Below are 19,059 nucleotides of genomic sequence, written 5' to 3'. Positions count from 1 at the left end.
AAATTACAGATTTACCCGATCCTTCCTCCGCTCTCCATCCTGACTGATCCGGGACAGGGGGGACCGGAGAAGGACAGATGGGGACTGGAGGAGCATGGAGGACATGGAGGGGGACTGGAGGAGCACAGAGGGGAACTGGAGAAAGACCGGAGGAGCACAGAGAGGGGACCGGATGAGCAAGGAGGAGGACACAGGACAGTAAATAGGTGACACGCCCCCTCTGATGCCACGGGAAACCCCTGTGGCATCAGACGGGTCGGAGGTCACCTGTTTACGTCACCGGGTGCCCCCCTCCTCAACTTTATAGCAGCTGTCACCGGTGGGAGAAGCATCACTTGGTGGAGCCTCCCATCAAGGTGGAACTGTTGCGATTTTTTTTCTTTTTCGGTCGGGCGGCGTGAGATGGATTTACATCGCTGGACATTTTTATTTTTTTAATAAAGGACTTGTCCTGAAGTGTCTCCTGTCTTTTTTTAAATTTTTGACACTTTTTTCTGAGAAATGGTAGGGGTACAATGTACCTGTTACCAATTCCCATGTGGAGGGCTGGGATCTGGGGATCCCCTTGTTAAAGGGGGCTTCCAGATTCTGATAAGCCCCCCACCCTCAGACCCCCACAACCACCGGGCAAGGGTTGTGGGGATGAGGCCCCTGTCCCCATCAACATGGGGACAAGGTGCTTTGGGGTCAGACCCCAAAGCATCCTCCCCATGTTGGGGGCATGTGGCCTGGTACGGTTCAGGAGGTGATGTTCTTTCATCCCCCCTCATTTCCTGCAGCCTGCCAGGTTGTGTGCTCGGATAAGGGTCTGGTATGGGTTTTTGGTGGATCCCTATGCCATTTTTTTTTATTTTGGTGCAGGGTTCCCCTTTAAAATCCATGCCAGACCTGAAGAGTCTGGTATGGATTTTGAGGGGGACCCCTACCCCATTTTTTTTATTTGGTTCGGGGTTCCCCTAATATTCATACCAGACCCGAAGGACCTGGAAATAGACAGGGGGGGGGGAACCCATGTCGTTTATTTCAGGGAGTTCTATCTGTGTTGCCGAGACCTGACAATTCTTTACAGCCGTGATCAGTTTTAAATGTCATTTTGCTGCGGGACTGTTATAAACACAGGAAAAATGGGCCACTTTATAGGCATACTATAGACATCACCCAGGCATGAAATTTAAAGGAATATTTCACTTTTATTGTTTCACTTTAAGCATTATTAAAATCACTGCTCCCGAAAAAACTGCAGTTTTTAAAACTTTTTTTTGCATTGATACATATCCCCTGGGACAGGACCTGGGTCCCCAAACACTTTTTATGACAATACCATGCATATAAGCCTTTAAAATGAGCACTTTTGATTTTTCATGTTAATCTCCCATAAACTTTTAAACAGTGTTACGCGGCTTTCGAATTTGCAGCGAACACTGCATAATGTTCGCTATTCGGCGAACATCGGGCTCATCCCTACTAGGCAGCCTTGTCTGTATGTTTTGTGGAGAAATTATAAAATAGGCATGTCAAATACAATAAGGAATGTATATATTAAGTACTATAATTACATTTAATAACTGAGCACAGTTATCAGATTATAATATTTTCCGTGGCAGCAATCCTTTCAGTCTTACTTTGTAATTGCTGTAAACATGTGTACCTTATTACATGCCTTTAAATTTATTTTACAAATGGAAGAAAATTCTGATAACATGGCATTTGTTTTAGTTTCCTTCTGTATTACCTCTTAATTCTCCTCTTATAAACGTGTGTCTAATGTCTTTCATCAAGGCTGGATATTAGATTATACTACAGAGACTGGTCCACTGTTTTTCTTTTTATGCAAACATATCAGCTATCAACACAGTGACAGCCGATGGGAAACTTAAACAATATAAACTTTTAAATCCTTAAAGTCTATCTGTAAAAAAGCATACATGGAGGTGCAGGTTATGTTAGCAAGTCTGTCTTAATGTAGTTATCAGTGACATACGTGCTTTATGTAAGTCTGCACAGAAGTCTCAGTTTACAGCTGTGATCCAAAGGTAACCACAAAACTTAGCTAAGGCACACACCACACACATTGTAAAATGATTTGTACAATTACACCGGCTCCTGAGGTCATAAAAGATTCATTATAGAGTGTTCTCTGATATTTTACACCTGATTAGTGATGAAGCGATGCAAAAATACTAAGCTGTAAAAAAGTAAATAAAAATGGAAAGAAGGACAGCAGACGTTTGTGATTTATTTGCATTGAGGGAATCAGATCTCACACCATCAATCTAAAACATGTGCCTTTAGTATCAAGTGAGGACTAAAAATACATTGCTAAAGTTGCCCACAGATGACTGTTTTAGTTAGGACCATTCCTGATCTGGAGTATCGTGCTCTACAAATCTGCCCATAGATTACTCTTATTTTTTTAAATTAAAATAAATCTAAAGCCAAAACATTCTTTTCATTTCAAATAGAAAAATTATCAAAGAAAAAAAAAATATATGGGTGTATTGATCTATAGTAACCACCCTTAGCTTCTGCAGTTGTTTGCTAACGTTTTATAATTAATATCCCTTATTTGCTTACTTTTCTCCTGCTTCTATGCTCTTCCTGTAATTTAACCTTAATTTATAGGAGTGTCAAGAGATGGCAGTGCTCAGTTGCAACAGGCATGTTCACCATACAGGGGGAGGCTGTATGGTGAGCATGCCTGTAGCAAGTCGGACATAGTGTAGTTATACATGAACACACCAGTTGCTTACTCCTCCTGTATTTTGAGCACACCTGTAGTGTAGTGTGTCCGACTGCACTCTATGGGCCAGATTCACAGAAGAGATACGATGGTGTATCTCCTGATTGGATGGCACCTAACTTAAATGGTGCCCGCCCCATTTGAATTAGGCGGGCTTGCGCCGAGCGGATTTACGTTACACCGCCGCAAGTTTACAGGTAAGAGCTTTGTGAATCAGGCACTTATGCTGTAAACCTGCGGCGGTGTAACGTAAATGGGATACGTTACGCCGCCGCGGAGTAACGTAAATGTCTCTGAATCTGGCCCTATGTTTTTAGTCCTGTCCTAACTGCACATAGTTTCAACTCTAGTAGGCCAGTAGGTGATGCTGTTGTCAAACTGAGGCTTCTAAGTTTTATGGATTGCAGTATTCTTTATTTACGTTCAGGTTCATTTGTTCATGCTATTGTAGGAATCTGCTGCCCTCTACTGTTCGCTGCTAACATCAGAGTGTTATGTATTATATAATTATATATTAGCACTTCCTGCCTCTGAGAGACTGGCTTTTAGAAGTAGAAGAAGTAGAGAGAGAGAGAGAGAAAGTCTCAGCCACATGTCCTGTTCATGCTGGTAAATCCATATAAGAAGAGACTATAATGCCAGTATCCCTATTTTCTAATAATTTAACTACAGCTGTCCATATTTTCTTGAATGTGTTTCTGAATCTGTGTGACTGACAAAGTATCTCTGTCCTATTGGAATTATCTCACCTGCACAGTGCCAGATAGCTAGGTCCATGCTACTGTACGTACAATACATAGTGGTCGCCTTCCAGGATATTAGTAGATGAAAATGTTTATTGCAATAGATATATACACTCACCGGCCACTTTATTAGATACACATGTTCAATTGCTTGGTAACACAAATTGCTAATCAGACAATCACATGGCAGAAACGCAACGTATTTAGGCATTTAAATGTGGTGGAGACAACTTGCTGAAGTGAGTACCGTATTTTCCGGCGTATAAGACAAACTCTGCAAACAGGAGAAGGTAGGGAGATCGTCGAGGCAGGCAATGGCACAGTGAGGTCGGCAATGGTACAGTGAGGTCGGCAATGGCACAGTGAGGTCGGCAATGGCACAGTGAGGCATGTATAATGGCACAGTGAGGCATGTATAATGGCACAGTGAGGCATGTATAATGGCACAGTGAGGCATGTATAATGGCACAATGAGGTAGGCAATGGCACAGTGAGGCAGGTAATGTAATGTACTGGCACAGTGAGGCATGTAATGTAATGTAATGGCACAGTGAGATTTGAAAAAAAGCCTCTTTCTGTCAGCGGTTGTTTCTGTCAGCGGTTGTTCTGGCTACCCCTCAGCTTCCAAACAGACTAGTAGGAAGGGGGTCGTCTTATATGGGGAGTATATCCCAAAACCAACATTTTAGCTGGAAAATTAGGGGGTCGTCTTATACGCCCAGTCATCTTATACGCCGGCAAATACGGTAGTAGTTTGTGGAGAAAAATGTCTTGTTGATGTCAGAGATCAGAAGTGAATGGGAAGACTGGTTCGGGATGATAGAAAGACAACAGTAACTCAAATAATAATTATTACAACCAAGGTATGCAGAATACCATCTCTGAACGCACAACACCTTAAACCTTGAAGCAGATTGGCTACAGCAGCTGAAGTCCACACCAGGTGCCACTCCTGTCAGCTAAGAATAGGAAACTGAGGTTACAATTCGCACAGGCTCACCAAACTTGGACAATAGAAGATTGGAAAAACATTTCCTGGTCTGATGAGTCTCGATTTCAGCTGCAACATTCAGATGGTAGAGTCAGAATTTGGCATAAACAATATGAAAGCATGGATCCATGCTGCCTTGTATCAACGGTTCAGGCTGGTGGTGGTGGTGTAATGGTGTGTGGGATATTTTCTTGGCACACTTTGAACCCCTTAGTACCAATTGAGCATTGCTTAAATGCCATGGCCTATCTGAGTCTTGTTGCTGACCATGTCCATCCCTTTATGATTACAGTGTACCCATCTTCTGATGGCTACTTCCAGCAGGATAATGCACCATAAACCTCAAATCCTCTCTAACTGGTTTCTTGAACATGACAATGAGTTCACTGTACTCCAATGGCCTCCACAATCACCAGATCTCAATCCAATAGAGCACCTTTGGAATGTGGTGGAATGGGAGATTTGAATCATGGATGTACAGCCGACAAATCTACAGCCACGGCATGATCGTATTATGTCAATATGGACCAGAAACTTGGAGAAATTTTTCAAACACTGTGTTGAATCTATGCCACGAAGAACTAATATAGTTCTAAAGTCAAAAGAGGTCAAACCCTGTACAAGCAAGGTGTACCTAATAAAGTGGCCGGTGAGTGTATGCAGCTTGCTATTTTAATTAACTCTGTCTCTTGTGGTCTGAGATTCTAAAGATATTGGCATCTTACTGCTTTGTAGCCAGCACAGGCTAGAACCAGGTTAGGCATTTGTCAGCCACTTTCCATTATGTTCATAGAAACAAAAAAACAAAAAATTGTGTACACCCAAAAAGGCTACCTCATCACATTTATTAATCATTAAAAATAGTACATATAAAAACTGCACAGACCATGTAACGAACACTTCCCAGTCCTATCCTTCCCCCACCTCCCTCCCAGAAAAACCCTACAAACACCACCAATTCCCTCACCCCCTAGACCTATGAACTGCCTCACTGGGATCTCACTAAGGAGCTGAGAATATGTGGCTATGCCGCTAACCCCTCATAGAAATTAAACAAGCCCCTGGTGACTACACCTGCAAAGATAGTTACTTCAACAATGGGGATTCATACATCCACCCAAGCAGCTGAGAGGAGAGCACTGCACCTTAAAGCCACGATGGGCGAATGCAGTGCAATCTGACAAACAGCTGAACCTGGGAGATGGATGTAAAATCTGAATAATGAAATTGAGCCCCACCGTTAGTCCTGTAACAATACAAAAAAACATAATAAGTATGCGCTCGCACCCGCTGCTTGCCCACAGAGCTGATGCGAGTGCCCAGCGTGTGCGATGACCGCCGGGCTCCCGCGATCGCTCGTGATAGAGCGAGAACCGGCAGAGAAATGATTGATCGTATGTTCATACAAAGTATGAAAAGGGATATGTAATTTCCTCTAGTCAGTCCCATCCCCCCTTCAGTTAGAACACACTATAGGGAACACAATTAACCCCTTGATCGCCCCCTAGTATTAACTCTGTCACTGCCAGTGACATTTTTACAGTAATCAGTGCATTTTTATAGCACTGATCGCGGTAAAATTGTCAATGGACCCAAAAATGCATCAAAAGTGTCTGATCTGTCCTCCATAATGTCGCAGTCCCGATAACATTTGCAGATCGCCGCTATTACTACTAAAATAAAAAATAATAAAAATGCCATAATTATATCCCCTATTTTGTAGACACTATAACTTTTGTGCAAACCAATCAATATATGCTTATTGCGATTTTTTACCAAAAATATGTGGAAGAATGCCTAAACTGAGGGGAAAAAGAATATTTTGGAAAAAAAAATTGGGATATCTATTATAGCAAAAAGTAAAATATATTGGGGGTTATTTACGAAAGGCAAATCCCTTTTGCACTACAAGTGCAAACTAAACGTGCAAAGTGCACCTGAAATTGCACTGAAAGTGCACTTGGAAGTGCAGTCGCTGTAGATCCGAGGGGGAAATGCAAGGAAATTAAAAAAACAGCATTTTAGCTTGGACATGATTGGATAATAAAATCAGCAGAGATTCCCCTCATTTCAGATCTACCCCTCAGATTTACAGCGACTGCACTTTCAAGTGCACTTTCAGTGCAATTTCAAGTGCACTTTGCACTTGTAGTGCAAAGTGGATTTGCCTTTCGTAAATAACCCCCATTGTGTTTTTTTCAAAATTGTCACTGTTCTTTTGTTTATAGCGCAAAAAATTAAAAACGCAGAGGTGATCAAATACCATTTTTTTTTGGGGTACAGCCTCGCATGACCGTGCAATTGTCAGTTAAAACTTGTAAAAAGTGCTCTGGTCAGGAAGGGGGTAAAATCTTCAGGGGCTGAAACGGTTAATGATGAGTACTCTGTAAGTCAGAATGAGCCCCTGTGCCGCAGCCTGCACACACATAGACTGAAGCACAAGAAGCACAGACTTACACAATGTAAATCATTCCTCTTCAATGAATGTTAAAATAAACTAAGAATGACTTATTATATAACTGGGAACAAGGATCCTATTTTCTGCATTGCAGTCAGACCAGGAGCTTCCTTCTTACCTGCTCCTCTCTCCCTGTATTAGTACAAATGACATTGAGCTCTGCTGTGAATGTGATGGTACTTGAGATGAGCGTTATTCAATGAACACTAAATAAATATTCATCTTCTGGGTTATGATATCTACACAGTAGAAGTACACATTTCAGAAACAAGAAAGGCTATGCTAAACTAGCTTTTAATTTTAATTTTTTTATGTTTCATAAGTATTTTATTGGATAAACAGAAGAAGAACATCAACAATACAGTTCGTATATCTCAAAAAATATTCAGAGACCAAACAGCAAACATTAAGGACAAGTGATTATAGTGTTTTTGCAGTCTGGATCAGTAACACTCAATACATCGCAAAAGTAAGCATGAAATAGTACTTTTAGGATACTAAGCAGCTGTACCCTGTCAAAAAACAATCAAGGTATGTATAATGAAGCAGTGGATCAGCTTGTCCAGAAAAATGTATGGTAGGAGTAATAATAACAGCTAGGGAGAGAAAAGGATAGGACGATGAAAGAAATAAAAAAAGGGAAAACTCACAGGGGAAAGAAGTAGCCCTTTCACTTGCAGGGTGGAGGCCCTCCAATGTTCAGATCAGATCAGGTGCCTCAGTAGTGCTCAATTGTTACAAATCTATTTGATTGAGAAACAAACATTGGAGATAAGCTTCTAAAAGAAAAGGTCTAGGTATCCTGACGTTGTTTTGAAATTAATCCAGCACTAACCGGTTGGCGGTACATTTTGACAATCTTTCCTGAAAGATACTGATCACATCTTCAATCTCCTCCATTTTATTGAGTCTCTGAAACTATTCCCCCATTCATCGGGACTCAGTTTGAACACCAATGGCCTAAGATACAATGACTAGCAGCACTAACCATACACATTAATGATTTGTAGTAAGTTTTCTTTTTTTAATAAATGTATGGTGGAGAAGGTATTGCGCTGGAGAATCTGGAGAATAGTCAAGAAAATAGTCAATTTAAGCCTGGAGCATGTCTACCAGATATGTATCATCATCCCCTCTTCCCTCTCAGACCAGAGACTGTGAATCGCTTGCAATAATTTGTTCAGGAGAGATGGGGTCCTACACTATCGTGTATATATCTTATATATGGGTGGAAATTTCAGGAGTCAGTTTTCAAACAGATTCCCCCTCAGTGTCAGAGAATTGTTTACCAAGGTCATTTTTCCACATCAGACTAGATAATCTGGAGTATGCAGAAAGTTCTCCAAACAGTGTTTCCTACTGCTGCCTCAAGTGTGCTGGGTGATCTTGTCCAGGGGACAGGGGGTACCATGGGAGGTTAAAAAGTGCTTTATTTGGATATCCAGAATGGCATAGATAAACATTTTTTTCTAAATACCACAACACTCGAGCAATACAAATGACATAGATTTAAGATCACATAGTGAAATAAGAAAAAAAAAACATGTGCCTAAATAATTAGTGAGTTAAAGAACCAATCAATTGAGTAATCAGCCCAATGATTGGTGAGACAGACAAGTGGTGGGTGGTGTTTGGTTGCACAATTAATTCCCCAGGAAGAGGATGCCCTAAGTAATAGGGTTATTTTGTATGATCAGTGTTGGGGGCCGTCTTTTAACATGTGCACACACACACATACTTATATTAAGGAGGACACACAGGAGAGAGTTACCACGGACCACTTAGGCTTTGAAGAAGGGGGTACGCCCCAGAAACGCGTCAACCGTTCAGATGTCTGAGGTTCTACTGGCAGGTGCCGTGAGGTCCAGTCCAGCTGTCTGAAAATCGCTTACTCAAAATTTCTTTGTGAGTAGGACCATTGCTTTTTATTCTGTTTTTAATACATTTTAAGTAGTAATGCACAAGGTCGGTGAGCCCTGCTTTCTTTTCTTTTTCTTTTTATTCTGTATGATCAGCATAGGAAATGGAGATCTCAACAGTTGAAGTTTGTACAATTTTTTGACCTGGGTGTCTTTATTTAGAGAGGCCTCCACCCATTCAATACATACATTAACTTTCTTATAAAAAAATTAAAAAGAGAAAGGGTCAAAATAAATCCACTTGTGCAGAAATTGTGCTTATTGTGTGTCCCTGCTCTTTAAGGAGGAATGGGCTTCCTCCAGGCATAACTATCCTTAATTTATCCATTGATACAGTATATACTCCAACATGGAGACTCTCATAGACAAGAATTATGACTGAAATATACAGAAAGGCCTTGGTGGGGCAGTGTGGGTTCTACATAAAATTGCAAATGTTGTGCCACTAAAACCTTTCTTTTTAATGCAGAATGTTAGAAAGTGATATTTCTGGTATAGCTAGCTGGTAAGTGTTTTTGGAAAAATAAATGGTTTGGAGTTCAACAGACATTAAATAGCATATTGTATCACTGAAATCCAGAATTTCTTGATCTTGGGACATGTTTAGAATGTATAGTTCTAATCCACATTCACTTGCTCACATTTTCATCAACACGATGAGGGACTTAGGTCCCTGAGTATAAACAATGGGGATATAAATGAGCACCATTTGTCAATACACATTAACTTTAATCATATTCATATCATAAGGCACTTAGGAGAGCATCCATAGACACAGTAGCAAAAATGTGTTTTCATTTTTTAAAGGGGCAGCATTAGGTACTCATTGTAGCCTCAGCATCAACAATAACAAATGCAATAGGCTTACTATAGGTAAACAAACATATACTGGAACCCTGCAGCAATAGTGACAGTGGCTGCAGTCATTAGTGGTAGTCGTTCATAAAGATGGTGCCAAAATCCCCCCAAAAAAAGGCTGTCCTGAGTTTAGACTGTGGTGATCATTGCAAAGACTCTAAGGCCGGGTACACACGAGAGGATTTATCCGCGGAAACGGTCCGGGGGACCGTTTCCGCGGATAAATCCTCTGGCGGATATTGATCTCATGGTTGTACTAACCATGAGATCAAAATCCCCGCTGAATTCCGTCCGCGGTGACGTGTCGCGCCGTCGCCGCGATGATGACGCGGCGACATGCGCGACGCTGTCATATAAGCAATTCCACGCATGCGTCGAATCATTACAACGCATGCGGGGGATGGATTCGGACGGATTGATCCGGTGAGTCTGTACAGACCAGCGGATCAATCCGTTGGACTGGATTCCAGCGGATCGATTTCTTAGCATGTCAAAAAATTTTGATCCGCTGGAAATCCATCCCCGGGGACAAAAATCTGCGGAAACAGATCCGCTGGATCGTACACACCAGGGGATCTATCCGCTGGAACCGGTCCGCGGATCAATTCCAGCGGATCAATCCTCTCGTGTGTACGGGGCCTAAGTGATCTGTTCTAAATGTTTAAACAATCAATTACCCAGTAGCCATTCATTAGTTTGACATTGATTATATACTTGTTACTTGCAAAAATAATTACCTTGATCGATCAACTTGATACATTCAGCCTGCCCATATACGGTTCCAATCTTAATTTGAGCCATGTGTGGCCTGCCTAACTTTTGAAATGGCTTTACTATGGGACAGCTTATATGAGATTTATGTGATTAAGATTTAAAATTAAGATTAGGAATGCACACCGGAAGATAATCCATAATCACCTATCAGATTTTAGATAACTAAAGCCACTAGAATGATTTCTGGATGCATTTGGTTACTCTGCTTCACTCATCATCATTGACCAGCTCTGGGTTATGTTGATCATACACTTGGATTTACTATTGTGAGATAATATACTCAGTTTGATGGAATTATTGCATCTTTCAGAAATCAATTGAACTGTTGTTTGGGCATGGAATTATAAGGGCTGATAAAAATAGTTTTATGTAAAATAATGCAGAATTCTAAACATTAAATGAACTGCTACTGAATGTAGCCATATTTATTATTATCTTAACAAAAGTAGCGCTAAATCCTTAAAGTGTAAACCTTAATTCAATTCATATATAAATAAAGTGCAAAAAATTGTAAGCCATGTGCAACACAATATATAAAATACTTAAACCATGAAAAGATTTAAACTAATTCATAAAATTCCACACAATATTAATAAACAGTTCATATTTTGACTTCAAAGTGCTTCTGTTACGATGTGTAGTGCAGTGAAGTTAGGCGTAAGATCTGTACCTTTTCTTTTCCCTGATTGTGATGCCAGGAGATGATGGAGTTAATTCACACTGAGACATCTGAATGTCACTCACGCTCTGTTGACTATTTATAACTTAATGGTCCATAGTATCTGGTAAGCAGCCCTCTTTCAGTGGGCCACCTTGGGATTGATATATTGAAGCATTGCTGACCATTTATGATTTATTGGTCCATGCCATTTGGTAAGAGGCTCATTCTATTAGGGTGTCTGGTGGTGGAAATACTTCTCTACACTTGGAGATTAATAGAGCAGAAACACTTTTTTGTCAATATATGAACTGTTTATTAACACCCTCCCATCCGGCTTTTTGTAATATGATAGAAACAGAAAATAAGCGTGCGACCCAAATATTAAAGTGCAAGAGTGAAAACAATTTAGTGCATACGCATGAAAAGATATATATATATATATATATATATATATATATATATATATATATAATCACTAAAATGAAAAAAATCAAGTGTGACAATGCACACACAGAAAAATATATATCAATGCACACCAACAAATAAAAATAAAAAACACAGTGTAAATAAATTAACCAAGGTGTTAACTACCCAAACGGTAGTAAATGAATATGAATAAAGTCCCAAAAAATATATTAAAAAAATATTTAGAAAGGAGGTTTAACAGCAGGACACATCCAGGGATCAGTTCATCGATCGCTGCAATACTCAATACAATATCTGATAGAAGCTTGGATCTTATTCTCAGCCAAAAGGGATGTAAAATTACTGACTCTTACCGAATATGATGGACCTCGGTTTAGGGAGGTCAATGAAGCATGTGCATCCGCCTGCCGGCCCCGGTACAAGATCACTCAACTCAGGGAGGGGTGCTTCTGTCTTGCAAGGAGAGAGAAAGCCTTCAGCTGCTTCTCCAGACTGAATCACACAGGAAGACGGTAATCAGATTCAACTTAGCTTTGCCAGACACTGAATTCTGAGTGTATTGACTCAATGGAAAGAAAGGAATAAGATCCTCATAGTAAAGTATGTCCAAAAAGATTATTTGTTTAAAAATGACTTAAAAAATGTCACAGCAAGTAACAATCCACTTAAAAATATCACAGCAGGTATTTATCCACAGCAATGGTCATATCAAGATAAGAAAAAAAGGAGTAAAAAATAAAAAAAAAACAGCCAAGGATCAAACCAAAAGGGCTGAATGATATGAGTGTGATGGCGTAAGGAAATGCTCCACCCGACGTGTTTCCCCAAAAATGGCTTAAACTGGGAATGGAGACTGACTTCCCACGCCAACACATCACACTAAAATACTTCCTGGGCAGTCGGGACACCGGAAGTGAGATTTTTCAGTCCCGCCTCTGGAGTCACCAGATCAATAGCATCAAAATACATAAATAAATACAAATAAAACCTCTAATATCCTTCAGCAATGTAACTGTATGTATGCGGCAGATGAACCACCCTCCCGGAAGGAAAAAAAAAAAGACCCTTCCGGAAGAGAGGAAAAAATATTTTGTTCTATTTAGATTCCCCGCATGATAACACACAAGTATACAGGACAGAAACAAACCAGATAAATATAGCAAATTAGGACTCATCAGTATACCCATAAATTAGAGAAAAAATATGAAAATATATATATGTATAAAATATATATATATATATATATATATATATAAGTATATATTAATATTTGGAAAAAAATATATAAAAAGATTAAAAAAATCTTAAATGGACACAAAATCAGAAGGAAGAGTAGGAAAAATTATATTAACTATTATCAATAAAACAATTAACATCCCACTCCACATTTAAGCCAAAAGGTCGGTAACATTGGAGGTCATATATCCATCGAGTTTCACACCCTGTTATCCTGGGAGAACATCATATGACTTCCTCCCAGGACCGTGCCTTGTGCACACCACACAGGCCATGCTCTAGTGCGCTCTGTTACCCGCTGTGTCCAATGGACACAGCCGATGACATATTGCTGTACTGGCCTGCTGGCCAATCACAGCAGATCACATGACAATAATACACAATAAAAGGCTTTGATTAACGCCTTTTGTTGTGTACTATTGTGATGAGCTCTGTGATTGGTCACAGTGATCACATGGTACAGACAGGGTCAATTACAGCTCATCTGTACCATATGATTAGCGGTGGCCAATCAAAGTTAATCACAATAGTAAACACTGAATGAATAGTTTTCATTCAGAACAAATGGTTACTTATTTTTGTTTGTTATACAGTACATACTGTCACCAGCCAGTTTTCCTGATCACCACCACACCAGTTCTATTATATGATAACGCAGTACTGCACTGGTGACTGTATGCAAAACAATTAAAAATATATATATATATTTTTTTTATTTTTTCATTTTACAAAAAAATACAACTTCAAAAAGCTCACCGTGCCTCTTACTAAATACATTAGACTATCTACTTTCCAAAAAGGGGTCCTTTGGGGGATATTTGTACTGTTCTGATATTTTCGTGCCTCAAGAAATTAGATCAGGACTGATCGATATTCAGATACTGTATATGATGTATACCATAGTTTGTGGACTCTATAACATTCCTACAGACTAAATAATACACAGGGATTTTGGTTATTTTCACCAAAGAAATGTAACAGTATACTGTACATTTTGGCCTAAATTTTTTAACAAAAATGTTTTATTTGCAAAATGTTATAACAGAAACAAAGAAAAACATGTTGGTCTTTTTTTATTTATTTAGTAAAAAACAAAAAAACACAGTGGTGACTAAATACCACCAAAAAAAGCTCTACTTGTGTGAAAAAAAACAATAAAAATGTTATATGGGTACATTTTTGCATGACCACACAATTGTCATTCAAAGTGTGACAGTGCTTGTAAAGGTTTATTTTTTATTTTTTTAAATAACAAACATATCATATTTACCTCCACTGTGCAGTTCGTTTTGTACAGAGGGGCCACGATCCTCCTGTTCTGGGGTCCCTCGGCGGCTGTTTTAAATGCTACCCGCAATACTAACCCCCTCTGGGAAGCTCTCTCCCGAGGTTGTTAGCTTGCGGGAGTGCTCCCTGTCATACACTCTGTGTCCATAGACACAGAGTGTATGACTCGGTCCCGCCCCCCGGTGGCCGCCTCATTGGATTTGATTCACAGCAGCAGGAGCCAATGGCTGCGCTGCTATCAATCTATCCAATCAACGCCGAGACTCCATGGAGAAGAGGACGCCAGGGGACACGCACAGCAGGTGAACGGGCTAATGTAAGTAAAACGGGGGGTTGGAGTGCTCGTGACAGCAAGGTTTTTTTTCACCTTAATGCATAGGATGCATTAAGGTGAAAAAACACAAACCTTTACAACCCCTTTAAAGCTGAAAATTGGCCTTGGGCAGGAAGGAGGTAAAAGTGTCTGGTATTGAAGTGGTTATTATTGTGTCAAATTCTATAAATTAGTTGAACTTTTCACAGTTTAAGTATTTTATATATTGTGTTGCACTTGCACTTTGAGTGGTAATAGGGTTTACAATTTATTGTACTTTGATATATAAATTGAATTAAAGTGGTTGTAAAGGCTGAAGGTTTTTTACCTTCATGCATTCTATGCAATAAAGTAAAAAACCTTCTGTGTGCTGCTCCCCCCACAGCCCCCCCAATATTCAGCGGAGTTCCCTCTCGATCCAGCAATGTACACAAGAGTCTCAGCTGTCCTGGGACTTCCTTTCCTCATTGGCTAACTCAGGAGTGGGAGCCATTGGTTCCCACTGATGTGAATCGCAGCCAGTAAGCCAATGAAGAGAGTGTGGGGGCAGGGCCGAGCCGTGGCTTTCTGTGTCTTATGGACGCATAAAACTAGGCTCAGGAGCGAGCATGCACCAATGCCCCCATAGCAAGTGGCTTTCTATTGGGGGCACTGGTGAAGGTGGGGGAGCCAGAAGAGTCGACAAGGGACCCGGAAAGAAGAGGATTTCTCTGTGCAAAACCACTTCACAGAGCAGGCAAGTATAAATGTTTGTTATTTTTTTAAGCAGAACCTTTAATAATACTTTGAGGCCCCGTACACACGGCCGAGGAACTCGACGTGCCAAACACGTCGAGTTCCTCGTCGAGTTCTGGGATGAAGCCGCCGAGGAGCTCGGCGGGCCGCCTTCTCCCATAGAACAACGAGAAAATAGAGAACATGTTCTCAATTTTCTCGACGAGTTCCTCCATCGAGCCAAAAGTGTACAGACGACAGAGTTTCTCGGCAGAATCCGGGTTTTGACCGAGTTTCTCTGTGAATTCTGCCGAGAAACTCTGTCGTGTGTACGAGGCCTAAGGTTTACACTTTGTGGATTTAGTGCTACTTTTTTTTATTTTTTTTTTATTTTTTATTGATATTACAATTGTAAGGTGGCTGTTTTATCCTATGCATAGTGTTATCCCAGCGCACATGTTTTTATTTCTTGTACTATTTAATAGTGCAAGTTTTGTATGACAGATAGTTAAAAGTATAACATGGATAGAGCTAAAATGTAAGTGTGATATCAGCCTGGCACTTTTTGCTGCAAGCCAGGTGATTATAACAGCACACTATTGAAAGATTTCAACAGCATATTATGTGTATGATCTTTGTGATCCAGTGATTACAAATGTAATTACTGTGCCTCTAACATAGACGGGCCCTGAAAGTGCCTGTCTGACATTGCCTTATTCTGGGGTGCGATGTAATTAAGCCCATCTCCAGAGATAAATGTGCATTACCCAGGTGTCTCAATACAGATCAGGATAAGTTTAGTTTAAGAGTACTAATAATCCTGTTTCTTCTATCAATGAACAAACCTAGGATTAGCTCAGATAAAACACACTTGAGATAAAATGCACAAGGTGGATTATGGAAGAAAAGAGGATTTAGTGAAGGACATAACCACAACTTTTTGTTAACATTGAGAATGGTGGCTTTTGTAATCAACATTTATGGAAACTACACCAGCAGTATTAAAAGCTATGGCTTTTGTCATGCATTTCTCCGCTTGCATTTGCTTTGTAGCTGGAAGCAGTAACTCTGGAATCCATGCTGCGCATTGACTCATGTTCATTTTGTCTAATGAAAAGCTAAGGATGTACTTTTACTCATAGCTTCTTGTTTTGTTGTCTTTGAAGATTTTTTTTCTCATCACTATCCAGGAAGACGATGAAGTTCATTAGGATTTTATTATCTCAGCTACAAATTAAGAACGTGTTCCCTGGTGAGTAAAAAGCATAAAGTGATATATCTTTCTTATTGCAATATTTACCTAACACCTTTATAGCTGGACAGATGATCCTTTTTTTGTTTTATTAGGAACTATACACAGCAACCCTGGATGAAGTAGTCCAATGAAAATATATCATAATGGATCCTCTGTGCTGTGTCAGTGCACTGCGGTCTCTAAGTGGTTAGCGCCTTGGAATGCTGGGATGCCACTTTTAACGACCACCAAGAACACTGTCTGCATGGAGTTTGTTGCTTATTTTTCTTCAAGTGCTGTTTTTTTTTCTTTCCACAACAAGACTCATACTGTTAAAAATACTCTGTATCCAAAAGCCATATTTGAGTTATAGGTGGAGCCTGACTGGGTAATTCAGCCCTTGGCTTCCTAAATGATGTTGTTTACTCAAACAACTGGATCTCTGTACCATAAATCTTAACTCTATTCGTATACCACCTTTGCCTATTACAGCATCAGCTAATACATTCTCCACCAAAACAGAAAAAGTTGTCAGATGGTTTCTCTCCAGCATGTCCTGAAAACTAAAATATCTGTTGTGGGTAGGAATGACAGAAGTGATTCCAGCAAAAATTATTTTGATGCAAAATTATTTATTTCGCCATCGGTAAAATGTTTCTCAGAGCAGAAACTCTCAGGCCCCTTTCACACTGGGGCGGGAGGTGCGTTGGCGGTATAGCACTGCTATTTTTAGCAGCGCTATGCCGTCGGAATTGCGTTGGTATTCGGCAGCTAGCGGTGCAGTTTTAACCCCCGCTAGCGGCCGAAAAAGGGTTAATACAGCCCGCAATGCGCCTCCGCAGAGGCGCATTGTGGACGGTATAGCCGCAGTTTCCCATAGTTTTCAATGAGAATGAGCGGTGGAGGAGCAGTAAACACATCGCTCCTCTCACCGCTCCAAAGATGCTGCTAGCAGGACTTTTGGAGCAGTCCTGCTAATGCACTGCTCCAGTGTGAAAGCCCCCGGGCTTTGACATTGGAGAAACAGCATCCGCTGTTTAGCCCTGGTTCACATTGATGCTACTTAGAAATCGTGCTATTTTACTTGAAGTAGCGCGATTTCAAAGTAGCAAGGTCAGCGCGATTTCAGGTGCTACTTGACAGACATTTGTGTGGCTTCATACACAGATGTCTATAGAAATCGCACCTGAAATCGGCAAAAGTAGTGCAGGAACTACTTTTGCAAATCGGTGCGACGCCGCAAAATCGGTGTCGCACCGATTGGAACAGTGCCATTGCCGCCAATAGGCTGCGACTTGTCATGCGTTTTGATCTCTCAAATCGCATGACAAATCGCTCCAATGTGAACCTAGGCTTAGGGTTGGTTTTGTAGGTGCTATTTTTAGTGTGAAAGGGGCCTCAATTTTGCAATAATAAACAAACTATTATGTTTTATCTGTTGAGGGAATATGGTTTTGTGTGTGTATGCTCACTATTTTTGTACTGTTGTTTTACATTTTCTTAAAGTTTTCTTCCCTTAAAAAATAAAATAAGGAAAAAAGAAACATAAAATAATGATGGTACTTACTGTGCTAGAATAGGTCTAGGATAGTTGAACGTAACCCCTATAACCAGCTAGAAACTGCAGGGAAACTGTTTGTATTTTATTTATTTTTTAATGAAGAAAAATAAAAAACACTGGGGGGGGGGGGGGGAGTCACGTGAGGTAACAAATGCCTGGAAATCTACTTTAAGCTTTGCAGGATATGGACTGGTAATTAGTTCTATGTACTCTTTTAACCACTTGCTTACTGGGCACATATACCCCCTTCCTGCCCAGGCGAAATTTCAGCTTTCAGCACTGCATTGCTTTAAATTAAAATTGTGCGGTCGTGCAACGTGCCTCCCAAATAAAATTGACGTCCTTTTTTTCCCACAAATAGAACTTTCTTTTGGTGGTATTTGATTACCTCTGCGGTTTTTATTTTTTGCGCTATTAAACAAAAAAAGAGCGACAATTTTGAAAAAAAAGCACAATATTTTTTACTTTTTGCTATAATAAATATCCCATTTAAAAAAAAAAAATTCTTAGTTTAGGCCGATACGTATTCTACATATTTTTGGTAAAACAATATCGCAATAAGCGCATAGTGATTGGTTTGCGCAAAAATTATACTGGCTACAAAATAGGGGATAGAATTCTGACATTTTTTTATTTAATTTTTTTACTTGTAATACGGCGATCTGCAAATTTAATTGCTATAAAAATGCATTGATTACTGTATAAATGTGACTGGCAGGGAAGGGGTTAACACTAGGGGGCGAGGAAGGGGTAAAATGTGTATCCTGGGAGTGATTCTTACTGTGGGGGGAGGGGACTGACTGGGGGAGGTGACCGATGCTGTGTCCCTATGTACAAGGGACACAGTATCTGTCTCCTCTCCCTGACAGGACATGGAGCTCTGTGTTTACACACAGAGCTCCAAGTCCCTGCTCTTTCATTGCCGAATGCGAGTACCCGGAGGACATCGCAGCCGCCAGGCACGCGCATCGGCATCTCGGGGACGCGCCAGGTGCACGCGCGTGCCGCCGCGCCTGCGCCCCCCCAGAGGCCAGAGGACGCAAGGCTGTAAAAAGACGGCCTCCCGGATTTATAGAGCCACCTGGAGGCCGTCTTTTTACTGTGGCTCGGGACTTTAAGCAATATAAGGTTTGTTAACTTATTT

Source organism: Rana temporaria, chromosome 4 (assembly GCF_905171775.1).
Source record: "Rana temporaria chromosome 4, aRanTem1.1, whole genome shotgun sequence".
Classification (NCBI taxonomy): domain Eukaryota; kingdom Metazoa; phylum Chordata; class Amphibia; order Anura; family Ranidae; genus Rana; species Rana temporaria.
Note: the sequence above shows the minus strand (reverse complement) of the source record.